Here is a 15127-nt window from a genome sequence, read left to right as displayed (position 1 = left end):
GGATACAAAGAGCTTCGTGGGGAAACAAGAACTGGGAACAGGAAAGTCAGAGAAAAGATGATTTACTGCTCGTGTCGGACATATGCGTGATTTCAATTTACAGCAAACAGCTGTCAACCACTCAACAGAAAACAATTAGTCAGGTTGTCCCTGACAACATGACCCTCACAAATTTCACAGGAAATGATCAAGCTGCAGCTGGTGGAGGGACTGGCTGTAGTTCCTCTTGTTACACTCCTACCCTGCCACCATCTGCTCTTTTGGCTCTCTGAGTTTTTGTGAAGGAGAGCCTGCAGACGGGAGCCTGGTTTGGAAGGGCAGTTCAGAAGTCGTCCAGCAGCATTTAGACATGCTGCACAGCCATTTGGAAACCCCATCCTCAGGTGGTAAATCCAAAGGTCCCAGCAACAGCTAAGTTGCTGCTAAGTGCAAGAACAGGTAAGCAGGCTCATTCAACATGAGAGTTATTCAGCAACTCCAGTACTCCAAATGGACCCAGCAGCAGGTTTGTACATGGCACGGCTGCACAGCATCAGACAGGCAGGAGATATGAAAGATGTGAGTGCTGTATGTCCTGCTAGACCAGCCAGCCCCAGCTGGTCTAGAGCTGAGAGTAAAGGATCTGTGAAATGATCCACACTAGCTCCTCTCGACATTCCTGATGATGGAAAATTGTACCAGGTCAGGAGACAGGGAATAAAGAGATCACCCCTATGAGGTTGCCCTTACAGGCAGCACAGCCTTCCAGCACATTCTCCATGTCCACAGAAAGTGCAGGCTTTACAGATTGCAGGTGTCACCTCCTAATTTACATAGGTAGCTGTCACCTTCCCAAGCCCAAGTTGATGGGTAATGCACCAGAAAAAAAATTAGACTTCTAGGTTTCATATAACTAAGGCAACCTTCTTCTAGATGCTCAGAGTTGCTCCAGTGACAACTACTTTCTGTCCCAGATAAGAGCTGCTTCTCACAAAACCTGTGCAAGAAGGGGAGGGGTTTGATGAATTGGTACCAATTTTTTACTCAGTGGTACCAGCTGTGACTTCATTAACTCAGCTTCCAGAAGTTACCTGATGCTCTGTGCTGTCCCAGAGGAAAATGAAAGCTGCATGTGGTCCATGGATGCTTCATACAGCTGTGTGGCTGTGAACAGCAATGGGGTTACCTGCCCACTGCAGCTGTTCAAGGGCAACCTGAGCACTGCGCTGCCCTTGCACGGCAGCAGTGCTAACAATGGTCCAGGGCCTTGCCACAGGGAAATCTTCTGCAGCAAGATTTCCAGCTCATCCTGGAAAGGGAAAGCTACTTTTCAACAACAGCCCACTGGGGAAATGCCTCCAGAAACACCAAGTTGCTTCTGAACTAGCAATCTCTGTGGTGCAGGACCTGCAAGACACAGGCTGACTGCCCATCCAGGCTGGCAATAGGAGGTGCAATGCCCCAAATACAAGGCAAAAAAAAACCAAGCAAACAAAAATATCACCACTGTGTGATCTTGCTAATTTGAAATGATCACAGAAACCTGCTCCTGGATTAGCTCAAATCTGTTCTTTCAGGTAATTCAAAATTAGTGATCACAGAACTGTGTACCAAATTAAGCATAAATTAAACACATTCTTTATTAGTGTGGGCAGTCTCTTCAGATCAATAAGAATATCTGCAAATGGCCACAAATGTTTAAAAGAGGAAGATTCCTGGAATCACTTGTCAACTCAACCTTCTCATTGCCTACCTGAACGAACTGTGAAGAACCCATCAGTCCAGCTGCTTTTCTTGGCTCTGTAAGATGATATTCATAAGAACAACAACAACCCTTTATGTGAGCTGTCATTTCTACAGAAAGGCAATTAGGATATGCAGAGTGCACATAGGCCATTTTCAGTCTCCATCAAGATACTCAGGATGCTGTCCCACCAACACAACCTGGTTCAAGGCAGATGGTTCTCAAATTGCCTTCCAGTGTTCAACCTGCTTTGATTCACTGAACAGCAATTTTTCCACTTACAGCCATGGAACAAGTGGAAACAAAATGGGAAAGATTTCTATGTATAAAAACACATAACGGCGAGTGAATAAAATATTTAAAATCAGCAAAGATGCAGAAGAAGCAGCTTTTACTAACTTTCAGCATTGGAGGATCTCAAGCCGAGAATTTTTTCTATCTGCTGTATTATTATGAGTTGTTCACAGAAACTGGAAGTAACAAGATGAAATAAAAAATGCTGAATTGAGGATTATGGCCAGAAAATATCAGTGTAATAAAATGCAAGTGGCTGTGCTTTATGCAGACCACTGCCTACAGGAAAGATGCCAGTTTTCCCAGCTTTAGCCTAGTTAGTATGTGAATTCTTAGTCTGAACAACAGGTCAAATGCATGTTGAGTCAATATACAAAGTTTACAAGGATCTGTGCATTATTCCCAAAAGTGTTTTTAATATTTTCCAAAATTTTAATCACAAAATTAGTCAAAATTGTAAATTATTGTGTGATACATTTCAAATAATCATGATGGAACTACTTTTAAAAACTAAGATTTTGTTTGTTTATTTGAATTTCTCTTTACAAACTTAATTTTCTTAATTTCAAAACTTAATTTTCCCAGGTTCCAAACTGGAAATGAGAGCAGGAACTGACAGATATCCACATATAAGGTGCGCTAACTTGTTGTCTCATGCTTCAGAGTAAAATTTATTTTCTATTTTATTTTTCTTTGAACAAACAAAAGCAACCCACGCACATGAAGGGCATATATAGAATAAAATTTATAAATATTCTACTTATAGGTCATCATGACTTTCCTTAATAGGTAGCAATAGTAGGTGGCAATAAGAAAGGAAATGATGAAAAAAAATCCTAAAGAATATACTGCTTTAATTTTCTCCAGCAACTCTGAGTGAAGAATGACTGTGTGACTTGTATCTCAGTTTTTAAAATCCACTCTTTACTACTTGCTTAAAAATTGCTACCTTATTATAAAGCATGTTGACAATATGCATTTTACTTAATGATAATGTGTTGAGATAAAATTATGAGAAAAACAATACAAGTAGTGACTGTGTAAGTGCTGGAATTTCTAAAGAAAAGGCATTTTACTGTGTCTACTGTGATCCCAAAACTCTGGCTCTAACAAAACAGCCAGATGTCTAAATGTTTCAGCTTTACATGTGTCTGTGCTCTAGCTTTCCTTGTTCTTTTATAAAGAACTTAAATCCTTACAAATCTATTTTTGAACAAAATTATCTTTTCTCTGCTTTTTCCTTAATTGAATGAACTCAGGTATTCCTTGGGATCTCCCTCAAATTATTTCCCTGGTTATGCCATTTATGCTTTACTGACTGTTTTTTAGTCTTCTATTAATGCTCTGCTTTTGTATTCAAACATACTGCAGAAAGAGCTCAGCAACAATGAGACAAAGGAATATATAAAATGTAGACAGAAGTTGGTTGCCTGCTTTCATTGTCCACGACAAAGTTGGATTTACTACCCAGAGTCACTGTTCCCTGCAGTTTGTGCCTCTTCTTGCCCCCAGACACAATCCAAACAGGGATCAGCAGCAACTACCTACACAGGTATGTAGAGGGATTGGTGTGGACCCTACAAGGTTCATTAAGTCAGTAATTAACAGTGCCCAACCAAATATCACTGGACATTCCTCTGAGTCTACTGACAAATTGCTGAACTCATCCCTTGCCTAGGCCACTTTCCACTCAAAAAATATTCCAGAGCTGAACTGAAAGTTAACATGGTGTCGTGGTTTAACCCCAGCTGGCAACTAAGTACCAGGCAGCTGCTCACTTACTGCCCTCTTCCCAATGGGATAGGGAGGAGACCTGGAAAAAGGTAAAAACTCAGGGGTTGAGATAAGAACAGTTTAATAATTGAAAGTAAAAAAGAATAGTAGTAGCAGCAGTAGAATAGTAGTAGCAGTAGTAGTAGTAGTAGTAGTAGTAGTAGTAGTAGTAGTAGTAGTCATGGAGATTTCAGATTTCACCTGAACTGCTACTACTACTACTACTACTACTACTACTATAATAATAATAATAATAATGGTAGTAATGAAAAGGAGAGAGAGAGAGAGAGAGGAATAAAATGCAAGAGAAAACAAGTGTTGTCCAATAGAGTTGCTCACCACCCACTAATCAGTGCCCAGCCAACCCCCAAGATATGATCAACCCCCTCCTGGCCAACTTCCCCAGTATATAATAATATATATAATACGTTTAAATACTGGGTATGACACATATGGAACATTCCTTTGGCCAGTTGAGGTCAGCTCCATCCTGGCTTCTTGTGCACCTGCTCACTGTCAGAGCATGGAAAAGTGAAAAGGCTTTACTTAGGGAAAGCATAAACAACTAAACTACAGTGTGTTACCAACATTATTGTCATACTAAATCCAAAGCAATGCACTGCATCAGCTAATAAGGAGAAAATGAGCTCTATCCCAGCAGAAACCAGGACACATGGGCCCATTTGGGGTTGTCCCCAAGTTCTGGATGCCAAGAGCACGGATGTGGATTCCTACATTGCCAGCTGGCCTTCGTATTGGAGCACTGCCTTGCAGCCATGCTTAAATCAGCTGCAGAGACATTGTCTGGGAGTCAAATCTTCCCAAAGCGGGAAATCAATTGCTGGGCATGAACACTGGCTGGCTAATGTGACTCACAGTCCTTGCTGCAAGAACTTCCCCTTCAGTGACAAGCTTGAAGTTTCATTCTTGCCCCATTTTACACCATCCCCCAACTCTCTTGATCTATGCACAAAGACATTTAAAATGTGATGAACAGCTGATCTACAGATGTAGTGAGGCTGGAATCAGCTTTTTTCCCCCCTTTTGATGAATATATAATGAGAGAGAGTTCCTTTCCTGCTTACACTTTCTAAACTAGTTTTTGAATATATTCTTAACAGTGGGAACAAGGATACATAAACTCATGACATTTCAAGGGATACTAACCTGTCTTTTTAATATTTTTTATAAAGCACAGTGTATTTATTCTACTCTAACCCTTCTTCATATTAGTTCTTTTAGGGCAGACCTGATGAGTTTGTTATATGTCTCCTCAATTTAATATTGCACAGCAGTCTATTAAGGGTAATTCAGCACCTCTTTTTATTTTTCCAGATTATTCACATTATAGATAGGATTGTATTTTACTAAACTGCTGGAATCTATATACATTTATGAAACTAAATTTTATTTTCACCAATGCTTTGTTAGGTGAAGGTGAATATTAAACTCACTAGAATACTTGATAATGAAATGAAGATATAAAGAGGAGAGGAGGGAGAGCAAGACAGATGTGGGATATGTGCACTACTTCTCCAAGAAGAAACTTACAAGATCAAGGTGCTTGCCCTATAGAGGAAAAGGGAAACATGAGGTACTGAAGCGCTGCGTTTTGAGGTGGGGGCACCCCGGGGATGTCCCCGGAGGGCCCCCTAGGCTAAATAGCTCATTTTACATAAACTTTTGGAATCCAAATTTTCTACCAAAATAAACCCCCAAACCCAAGACAATGTATATTTAGTCAGATCTTCCCTTTTTGTATAAACTTTTCACTGGGAAAAAGGTTGTTGTCTGGTTTGTTCCTTTTATTGTTGGTTTCTTTTAATTGTTATTGTTATTATGAAATATCTTTACCTAAGCTGGGGGAGGGGAGAAAACATTTACCAACTTTTTAATAATAGATCTTGAGGAATTCCTTACTGTCTCACCCTGCAGTACTTTTAGAGGCTGGTCTGAGTATTTACACATTATTTTAATCACTGATGATACAATTCAAAGAAGACCAGAAACTATTGCCCGCTACTTTTCAGAGCTCCACAGATGCCCAGGGACATCTGGAACTGATTAAGAAATGTGACAGATTACAGTCTCACTGCTTCTATGGACTGAGAGGACGAAGGCAGTGACTTGTGTGCTGGAGCCAGGGCACGGGGAGGGGACTGCAGCGCACACCAACCAGAGTGAAGTGATTGTGCCAGCTGCAAGTCACCAGGGGTGCCAGGCCTTTACATCAGCACCACAGATCTGTAAGTCCCATTGACATTAATCAGGCTCTCCTCATAAACCCAATCGGGTGTGTGAAGAAACGTGTTTCCTGGGCTGTTGGGATCCACTCCGGCTAGCTATAGACCCTTGCCCACACAACACTTCATAGACAATGGTAAAAGATTAGAGAAGCGCTCTCCTCCACGTGGGAAATGTTGTCCTTTATTCCAAGACACACATCAGGCGGACAAACCCATGGGAGAAAAGAGGGCATTCCCTGGCAGCAGGGAGCTTTTATACCCCCTGGGATGGGGACAGAGGCAGAAGTCCACAGCCAATGGAATACCAGTGAGGAGTGGTGAGGAGAGGGGTAACCCACGGAAGAGACCACCAGGTGGTACCGGGACAAGTGAGGAGAAGTGATCACTGGGATCACCGGGACCATGTGATAGGGGAAAAGGAGTAACAAACCACATGATATAACATAAGCTATACAGTGCAATACAAAACTATTCTGTGTGAATTCCCAATCACCCAGTGCAAGAGAACAACTAAACTGGTGCACCACAACAGGTGTGAGCTGCACTGAGTTATTTTCAGCTATTTGGGTGTCCTGTTAGAAGTCCTCACCAGCTCCCGAGTCCACTCCAACCCACAGTTCGGCTGTACTGGTGGACTTTGGGAAAGTGTACAGAGGTGCCTTTGAGTGACACTTTGACTATTTCTCAAACTTGATCCATTATCTAAACACTTTTAAATGGAAAGTTTAAATGCTTTGCATTTGAAATTCTGCCTTAGAAATCTCCATGACCTGAACTTGCCCGTGTGGTCTGGCAGCACACACATGACACCTTGACTCTAGTTCTTGCAAAGCTTTTCACCTGCATCCTCTGGCTGTTATGTCCACGCATTCATATTTCCTGTTTTGCTGACCTGTGAGATTTTTATTTCACTTTTCACAAGGCTAGTAAATCATTCTTGAAAGAAAAGAAACATTGAAAGATAAGCTTACTTGTTCTTTGTTTCTCTCAACCAAGCCTCCAACGGACCTTAGAAGCTGCTTACAGTGGGTTTTTGGGGTTCAAGATGTTTTTTTGGCTGTTGATGGAACAAGAGAGCCTTTATTTACCTCTCAGACTAACAGGGTTTTATCTAGCTGTAACTTTTAGAGGTTCATGATGGCTCGCTCCCCTCTGAGGCAGCTCGGCGGGGCTGACCCCCGACACCCCGGCACAGCCTCCAGCCGGAGGAGCTGCAGCCGCCGGGCCGGGCCGGGCCGGCCCCCTCTCTGTCGCTCGCCCCGCTGTCCACCACATGCAAATGTTCGCCGGCAGCAGGAAGTAACCGGGCTGCGAGCCTCCCGCGGGCCGCGCCCCGCCCGCGCAGCGAGAGCAGCGCTGCGGCCGCGCCGCCCGGGACACGGCTCCGCGCCCGGCGCGCTCCCTGCGCTTCGCCCGCTGCCGCTCCGCGCCCGGCGCACCGGCAGAGTAAGTGCCTTCCCCCGGCAGCGGCGGGGCCGGCGGTCCCGGCTCGCCCCGCTTCTCCGCGGGGGCTGCCCGGCCGCGCTGCCTGCGCGCCCCCGCCCCGGCGCGGCGGGACCCGGCGCGTTCCGGGCGGCTCTCCCTCGCTTCTGCCCCCGCGGGGAGGTGCCGCCGCCGCCCGACCTGCCCGGTAGGACTGGATGGGGTCTTAAGGGGAATAACCGCGTTTGGGATGAAAGGATGGTTCTCAAAAGCATGATTTATCTCGTACCCCTTTGCCTGGCTTCTGCTGTGATCGGAGGGCTCGGCTGCCTTCTGGCTGTTTCGTGCCGGGGAGCGTGTGAAATTAGCTGGTTTAAGTCCGCAGTCGGCGTTTCGAGCCAAAACGTTAGCCTTGACTGAGGTGAGGTGATGTGATCCCTGGGTATCCCTTCTTACGCCGCTTTTTTCTAGGAGCGTATTTTCTGGTGCGTTCTGCAAGTTAAAGCTTCTTCCTCTTAAGTGTGTGTTCAAATGTGCTTGAAATTAAAAGAAAGATGAGAAAATGGTATTGTGATGTTTGGTGCACGGTGTTTCTTGTAGGCTGCTATTATAGATGCTGTATTCCTGAGGAAAGGTCTTGAAGGGTTTTCTCCTTACAGTTTTAGTTTAGGAGCTGATGCTGTACCTTCAGTAAAGCAGTTAAGAGTTTCTGTTGAAATTGCATCTTTCAAGGGTTTGCAGTGAATGGGTTAGCACAAACTCATCTTGCTGCCTTGCTCCCCTCTTTTGGCACTAAAGACCAAAGGGATTAACACTTAAAGCTTGTTTAGCCAGGTTATATTCCTGTAGATATAAATAGGGAGCACAAAGCTGGTTTCGTCTGGAACCCCTGGTCAATATCCCATCTGAAACCCCCGGTCAATATCCCATCTCCTGCCTTTCGTTCCCACCTCTGAAAAAAGATAAACGTTCTGACCAATCTTAATGTATTGCAGGACCTCGTAGTACAAAATGAAAATGAAAATTTTTAAGCTAGATCCCATGTACGACTTTTGCAATTTAAGAATAGTAATGTTAATGGAAAGTATCTGTGAAGTACAAGTGCCATGTAGATAAGTCTGCACTCAACACAGTATCACTATAGAGTTAAAATAAAAAGCAGAAGATACGTGTTGAGAAATTGCAAAGCTATGTTGGGAAAACATAGCTCAGTTTTACCAAAAGGAGAGTCAAATTGTGTTTGGGTGGATTGTTTCCAACCCAACACTGAGGACAGAATAGCTGTTATCTTTTTAATATGTACCATCAACAGCACTGAAAGTATGGATGAGGAAAAAAAATCAAACAGTTTTCTTTGAAAAAGTAGCAACAGGCTAGAAATCAGTTAGATACTGTTAATAGGATGTTATGAAACCTTGGAGAAGGATCGAAATTAATGAACTAAGATCAAAAGATGTCTCATTTTATGGATCTCTTCTGAGATTTGAAGCTTTTTTCTTTCTCTGTTTCAACTTTGTGAGCTACAGACTACTTAGGAAAGAATTCTTAATAACATAAAAATCTCTTAATTGTTTGCTGTTGACATAGATTTTTTTAAACCATGATGACGTAGAACGATCATCTTTGTATAGTAGCTGGCTGATTTCAAGTTATTCTGCTTTTCTCTATTTTTTAGTAAATAAGAGATTTTTCCTGCAGAAATATGCAGAAGACATGGTAAGGTTTAGGCTTTCCTTTTTAAGCCCCTTGACCAGTTGAGTTGTGCAATGACTCTGACAAAGCAATCAGTTGTGAAACTTTACAACACAAAGTTAAACCCTGTTACCTTTAAGTTGTTTAATACTATGGGGTTCAATGTTACCCTTTTCAAGAGAATTTCCATCAATTTGAAACTATTCCTTGCAGGTATGTATGAATAGATAAGTATTTATGAATGTATAAGTAACTATTTCATAGTATTTCTCCCCTGCCCCCAGTTTATCTGTGTAATTGAAGTGACCTCTCTTCCTATGGCCTTTTTGACTCCTAAGCTAAATGGCATCACAGAGCAGCAAGTGTTGAGGGGAACAATTCCTGTGACAGGCTATGAAAACAAGTCCAAGGTCTCCTGGCTCAGCTTAATTCTGTTCTTCAGTGGGATAAAAACTGTCTCACCAAATGAGAGATGCTACAACTGACCGTTCTTGTGGGGCACGTTAGGGAGCAACACTGACCTCTCTGTAGTTATTTGGGAAAGTTTAAGTGCTGCCGTATTTAATCTCAGATGTTTTTCCATTGCTGTCACAAAAAGGAGGTGTTTGCTTACCTCTGCTCTGCATGTTATTTTGAATCTTAATAGGAATCTTTGAGATTTTGGGATGAACACATGTTGATCAGGAGACAATTTTTATTTTTGTCAAAGGGCTAGGTGATCTGGGAAGGGGATGAGATCTTTCCTCCTTTCCATAAGTGCACATCCTGAGTAACTGAGTGACATTTTTTTCTTCTGTCCTGGGAGTTGTAAAGCCATTTTTACTCTTAGGGTTCAGGGAGCCCTTTTCAAACTGAGTGAACACCGAAGACAAGTACATGGGGACTAACTAACTAACTTAGCTAACTAATTAATGGGGCAGGTGTTAGGTATAACCTAGGATTCCTAGCAATCTGCTGTGGTAGCATGGCTGTACACAGAGGTGGATGTCTGCTGCCACAGAGATCTCAGAAGGATATGAGCCATCAGGTACTAATGCAAGGGATGGGAGGAGAATCCATGGACTGTGGATCCTGAGGGTTGTGTGAGCTTTGTATGCTGGGAATGATACTTCCTTTTGAAGCCAGGGAGCTGAGTGTGTAAATAATTACACCAAACCATGTGACTCTGTTAAGCAGCATTTGTTATAATATTGCCTCTGTAGGATTTCCGTTTCTAAGCAAAAAGGCTTCATTCTATACAAAAACCAATTGCCCAGCTGAGAATTAGGATTTCTGTCCTGTTGCTCATATTCCTACTTCATATTTCTCCCATTTATTTGTCTCTCCTCTTTAATGACAGTGTAGGAATGCTAGAGATGGTGTAATAAAAAAGGCTTCCAGACTTGCTAAGCCATGCCACAGGAAACTGTAGATAAAAATGTAAAATTGCATTTGTATGAAAACAGTCTTTAATGATGCATGCAGGGTGAAAGAGTCTGCCACCCTGTAAAGAGTAATGGTGCCTTCTCAAAGAAATCAGCCTGTACTAATAAAAGACAAATGCAATGTAACTGTCCTCAGTGTGACTGTTCCTAGTTTAAACTTCATTGTCCTTCAGGGAAGGATGGAAAGGTCTGTGCTTTCATATTTATTTTTGCCTGATTCAGATACATTTCCTGTTGACATTGTCATTAAATGCTGTAATTTCCGAGACTGAATTATTCACGTTTGAGTTCAGCATCTTTCCTGAAAAAATGTGGCTTCATGGAACAAAACGTGAAAGCAGAACTCATCATGTGCTGGAAGCATTTCCTCCAAATATTTATGGGATACTTGTATTTGTTCTGTGCCCTAAAGAACTAGTCATAGAGGTAAATAGATTGGTTACTTTTGTCAGGCAAATGTCAGAAGAAAAATGATATTTTGACAGTAACACTTTGCTGGGGAAAAAAGAAAGGAGGACAGTAGGGAAAAGTGGAGGGAATAATGGGTCGATCTAATTTCTCTGGTGGGTTAAAAGGGTGGACTAGTTCTGTCCAGGCCAGCCTTTGATCTCCCTTAGGTCTGCATTGCCTGTCTTTTTCAAACTGCTGGCATCTTAAGTATCTACAATTGGTTCCTGTGTTTGCGCAGCACACTTGCCTTACGTCTTCAGTTCAAAGGACTCCAATGATAAACAGTCTGAACCAAGTGTCCTTCTTCCTCTATGGTCCCTGCTGCATGTGGCAGAAGGCTTCTTCTTCCTGTGGTTGACATATTGTAGAATCTCTTACTTTAATTTGCAAAGTCCAGCTGTGATAGGAAATAGTGCAATTTTAACCGCAACATGTTCACCAGAGGTGTTGAAGTATGGGATGCAGCTACTCTTCTGCAATGGCGCTTTTTGCAGTTTTCTCTATTTTAGAGGGTTGCTCTAAGTATGGAAATTATAAAATTTTGAAGGGAAAGGACTCCCTCTGGGATGTGCTTTTAACTTCTCGTTTGTTGATTTAAAAAAAGCAGTTTCAGGAAGTTCGTCAAAAAAAGCATAATCTGTTAAGTGGTCTTTCTGATGTGGTATCTACAATCTATTGCTTTTTTTCATGTTTCCTTCAATTTTTTTGTTCAGATAGGTGTATAAAAACCTGTTTAATTTTTTTTTTAATGAAATCTTGCTTGGCTTTTACCTTAGGTTTAAGCAATATGGTATCACAGGAATTAGTACAGAAGTATATTTGGCTGCTAAGATTTTCTCTTTCCATGTGTGACTGTACTAGGGGCTTAGAAAAAAATTAATACCAAAAGCTAAAGACCATGTTTGAGTGAATTGCTATGCAGTGGTAAAACATTTATAAATCAGTAGGTCTGACCTATGGCTAAGTTCTACTCTATTCAGACTAAAAGAATATTTCCTGGTAGTATCAACTGAGTAGGGAAAGATCTGAACAGTAGCACATCTATTGCATATATTGAAGTTGCTTGCTTGAATGTCCCTTGCCAGAATATTGGAGTTTATATTCATTAGATCCAGTGGCCAGAAAATGGTTTTCTCCAGGGCAGACCCAGATTTACTATGTGTTTTTTTGGATCTTTAAAACCCTTCAGTAAGTACTAAATGCCCTGGGGAGCTGTGATTCAGGTGTGAGTGGACAAGGACTGGAGAACCAGAGTTAAGTGATCACCAGAGCTGGTGTCACTGAGGAAGTGAAAGTTTTTGGTAAACAAACAGGAAGGGGATGGGCAGGAGAAAGAGGAAATCCTATATTGGATGTTCTGTGTTCGACTTGTTCAAAATACATTGCAAGAGTCATTTGAATGTGCCGTTGTGATGTAGCAGAATGTGCAAATGGGATTCAAAGTACATTTTTGTAACTCTGGACTTACCATTGCAAAAGATATGCTGAACTGTGCAAAGGCTGGGGGGAAGCATTGCAGCCCGTGAGGGGTGTTGGAAAACCTGCCTTTTAAGAAACTCTTCTGCTGCATTGCTGGTGTTGCAATTTGTCCTCCTTTCTCTGTCCAGCTATACTTGCACTGGGTTCAAGAGGGATTGCAGCAGCTGTCGTGGCACCAGTGGAGAAGCACCAAGTCATACTGAGGTGAATTCTGAGCCCATTTCTCTTGGCCTGATTGATGGCAGGCAGTAGACAGCAGTGCTCCCTCTGTGCCTGACCAGGAGAGCTTGCCTCTTCTCAAAATCTCCTGCTAAATTTCCTAGGGAGCAGTTCCCCTCCCTCTGCCATAATGCTTACCAGTGTTTCCAAAAAAGTCCTTGACCCACACTGCTTCAAATGTCTTCATTAGTAATGATGTGCTGTTTGTTTGAGGCTTTTGCTCCCCAGTTTCCTGGAAAAATCCATGTTTCAGTCTTTGCCCTGCTGTAGGAGTATTCCCTAGCATGATTTCCTTTTTTTCTTCTCCCATAATTCTTTTTTTTTGCCAATGTTATTCTGCTGTTTCTTTCTCTCCAGTCTTCAGGACTGTCAGTGTTATAAACTGTTTATTTCATCTCTTGATTTAGACGTCTACGGCAAATTTTCTTTTCCCTTTCTGGAAAAATAAGCCTTATCAACTTTTATAATCCAGTTATCATTTGTACACTACTTATCAGGGAATACTCATCCAGAGATACGTACCCCCAGCCTCTTGAAGAGATATGAAGTCCAGTGGAGTATCAACCTGGCAGAACTGACATGGCCTTCAAAGTATTTTAAGGCTGTGCCTTGTTTAAGGGCAACTTTGTATTTCTGTAGGTGGTCAGCAAGGACTCTTCTGTGTAGAGTACATTTTATGTGTATTTTCTTGATCTTTAGAGACAGCTAACTGCTGTTTGACTCATCTGATTTAAAGCTGTGACCTCAAACTGACTTGAAACAGGTCTCTGTCTTGAAAATGGTCAGTGTGGATTGTCCCCTGCCGCTTTGTCTGCGCTTTTTGTGATGCTGCTTTGACTTTCTCTGGTCAAGTTTCTTTTCTGTTGCATGCAGGTTTTTGTGTACTGTGTAATGGCACATGTAAAAAGTTTTTGAGCCAGCATTGACCCTCCTTGTAAACACTTCTGGTTCAGGGAAGTAGAGCATAGTTTTATCAGCATGTGTGCTGGCCTGTGGAGAAGAAATCAAGTCTTGGTATTGTGGAGATGTAGTGCTGAGACAACAGCTCTTGCTCCAGGATTGATGTTCTGTGCTCACTGGTGTTGGTGTGCCCCATACACTGACCCCACAGAAAGTGAAACTTAAGAAATTTAGCTTTGAGAAGGCAGTGCAAGTTTAGGAGAACCTAGTTCAATGGAGCTGGCAGCAGCAGAAAAGAGTTTTGGTGGAGTGAACAAGTAGGAGAAGGGCGCTTCAGGTGAAATACTTCTGCTCTTAATGGAGCATTTAAGCAAGGCTACAAGTGTCAAAAATGCATCTGAGTAGCTTATTCAAATACTATGTATTGAACTAAGTTTGGATGAGGGAAAGGTCCTTTCCCTACTCCTGCAATAAAAGCAGGTGGCTTGTATGGTATGACACAGGGAAGCAATTTCTCCTTGGAGCACAGAATACATAGGTTTGTTATATGTTCTGTATCTTATCAATCATACTGATTGAGAGTTTTTGCTTTCCTAGGGACTATAATTGTCTCTACCCAATTAGTTATTATCCTTTGCATTCTTATTTGATTGTTTTTTCTCTTTTTGTCTTTTTGCTTCTGCAGTCTTCCTGCTTAATTTGTTTCTCAGTATCAACCCCAATTCTGATTTCTTAAGGTTTTTGGCCTCCCCTCCTACACCTTTTCTCATATGGTTTGTGTTGTCCTGAGGTCTTCCTGTGCATGGTCAAACAATGAAGAAGTCCCACCAGTTGTTAAAGCATCTTCTTTGCACAACACTTAATACTGTGGAATTAAAATGAACGCTGTGGACTCATTACTGTTCTCCTGAAACAAACTTGGATACCCATTGTGGACACTGGTTTGGTTTTAGTTCTTGCTTTGAAAGATAGCTGCGTGGGCTGGGAGTGCTGAAGTCACATTTAAACTCTGGGGCTTGCGCACAATCTAAGGCAGTTTTTCAAAGCATAGCATAATCACATGTCCTGCCTGTGAGCTGTATACTCTTGAGTTATGTGGAGTTATGAAGGGTATAAACTTTAATGAGCAGCCAGTATGGCTGTAATAATAGTGCTGTGAAATTCTTGCACTCTGCAGTATGAATGTGAAAATAATCATTGTCATGGTCCTCCAACTGGCCGTGAGTATAAATCTGCCAGAATTATTGTGAGTGCTGGCCTATTTTTTGAGGTCTGTGTGCTGCCCTTTGTGCATAAAGTCCTGGTGTGAGTCTCCTGAAATCTGTCAAGTTCCTGCAGGCTGTGTGCTGTCACTTGCAGGATCAGAGCCTGGTTCAATGAAACTTGCTATGGTTGTAACTGCTGGGTCTTCATCTGCTACCAACTGACCATGAAGCAGGACTAGAAACAGCAGAAAATACTACGTGCTGTACAGTCCAGTGGTGGCATTTTGTGAATACCAAAAT

At 42.2% G+C, this 15127-nt stretch overlaps 1 protein-coding gene across 5 annotated transcripts in view; it reads left to right on the top strand.

Moving 5' to 3' along the window:
* The first annotated feature begins 7404 nt into the window (after positions 1-7404).
* LYN (LYN proto-oncogene, Src family tyrosine kinase) overlaps positions 7405-15127 on the top strand; it is a 48401-nt gene continuing 40678 nt past the window's right edge. For 2 of the 5 annotated variants that reach the window (XM_041473708.1, XM_041473706.1), the window contains exon 1: positions 7752-7879. The gene's annotated coding sequence lies outside the window, so the exon portion shown is untranslated. Of the gene's footprint in view, positions 7483-7751; positions 7880-12689; positions 12708-15127 lie in introns of those variants that run through there. The other 3 variants (XM_041473704.1, XM_041473707.1, XM_041473709.1) reach the window with 3 other exon arrangements.

The sequence above is a fragment of the Pyrgilauda ruficollis genome, unplaced genomic scaffold, assembly GCF_017590135.1.
Source record: "Pyrgilauda ruficollis isolate IOZ18807 unplaced genomic scaffold, ASM1759013v1 scaffold30, whole genome shotgun sequence".
Taxonomy (NCBI): Eukaryota; Metazoa; Chordata; class Aves; order Passeriformes; family Passeridae; genus Pyrgilauda; species Pyrgilauda ruficollis.
The sequence above is the reverse complement of the archived record's forward strand: the minus strand, read 5'-3'. Positions and strand labels throughout refer to the sequence as shown.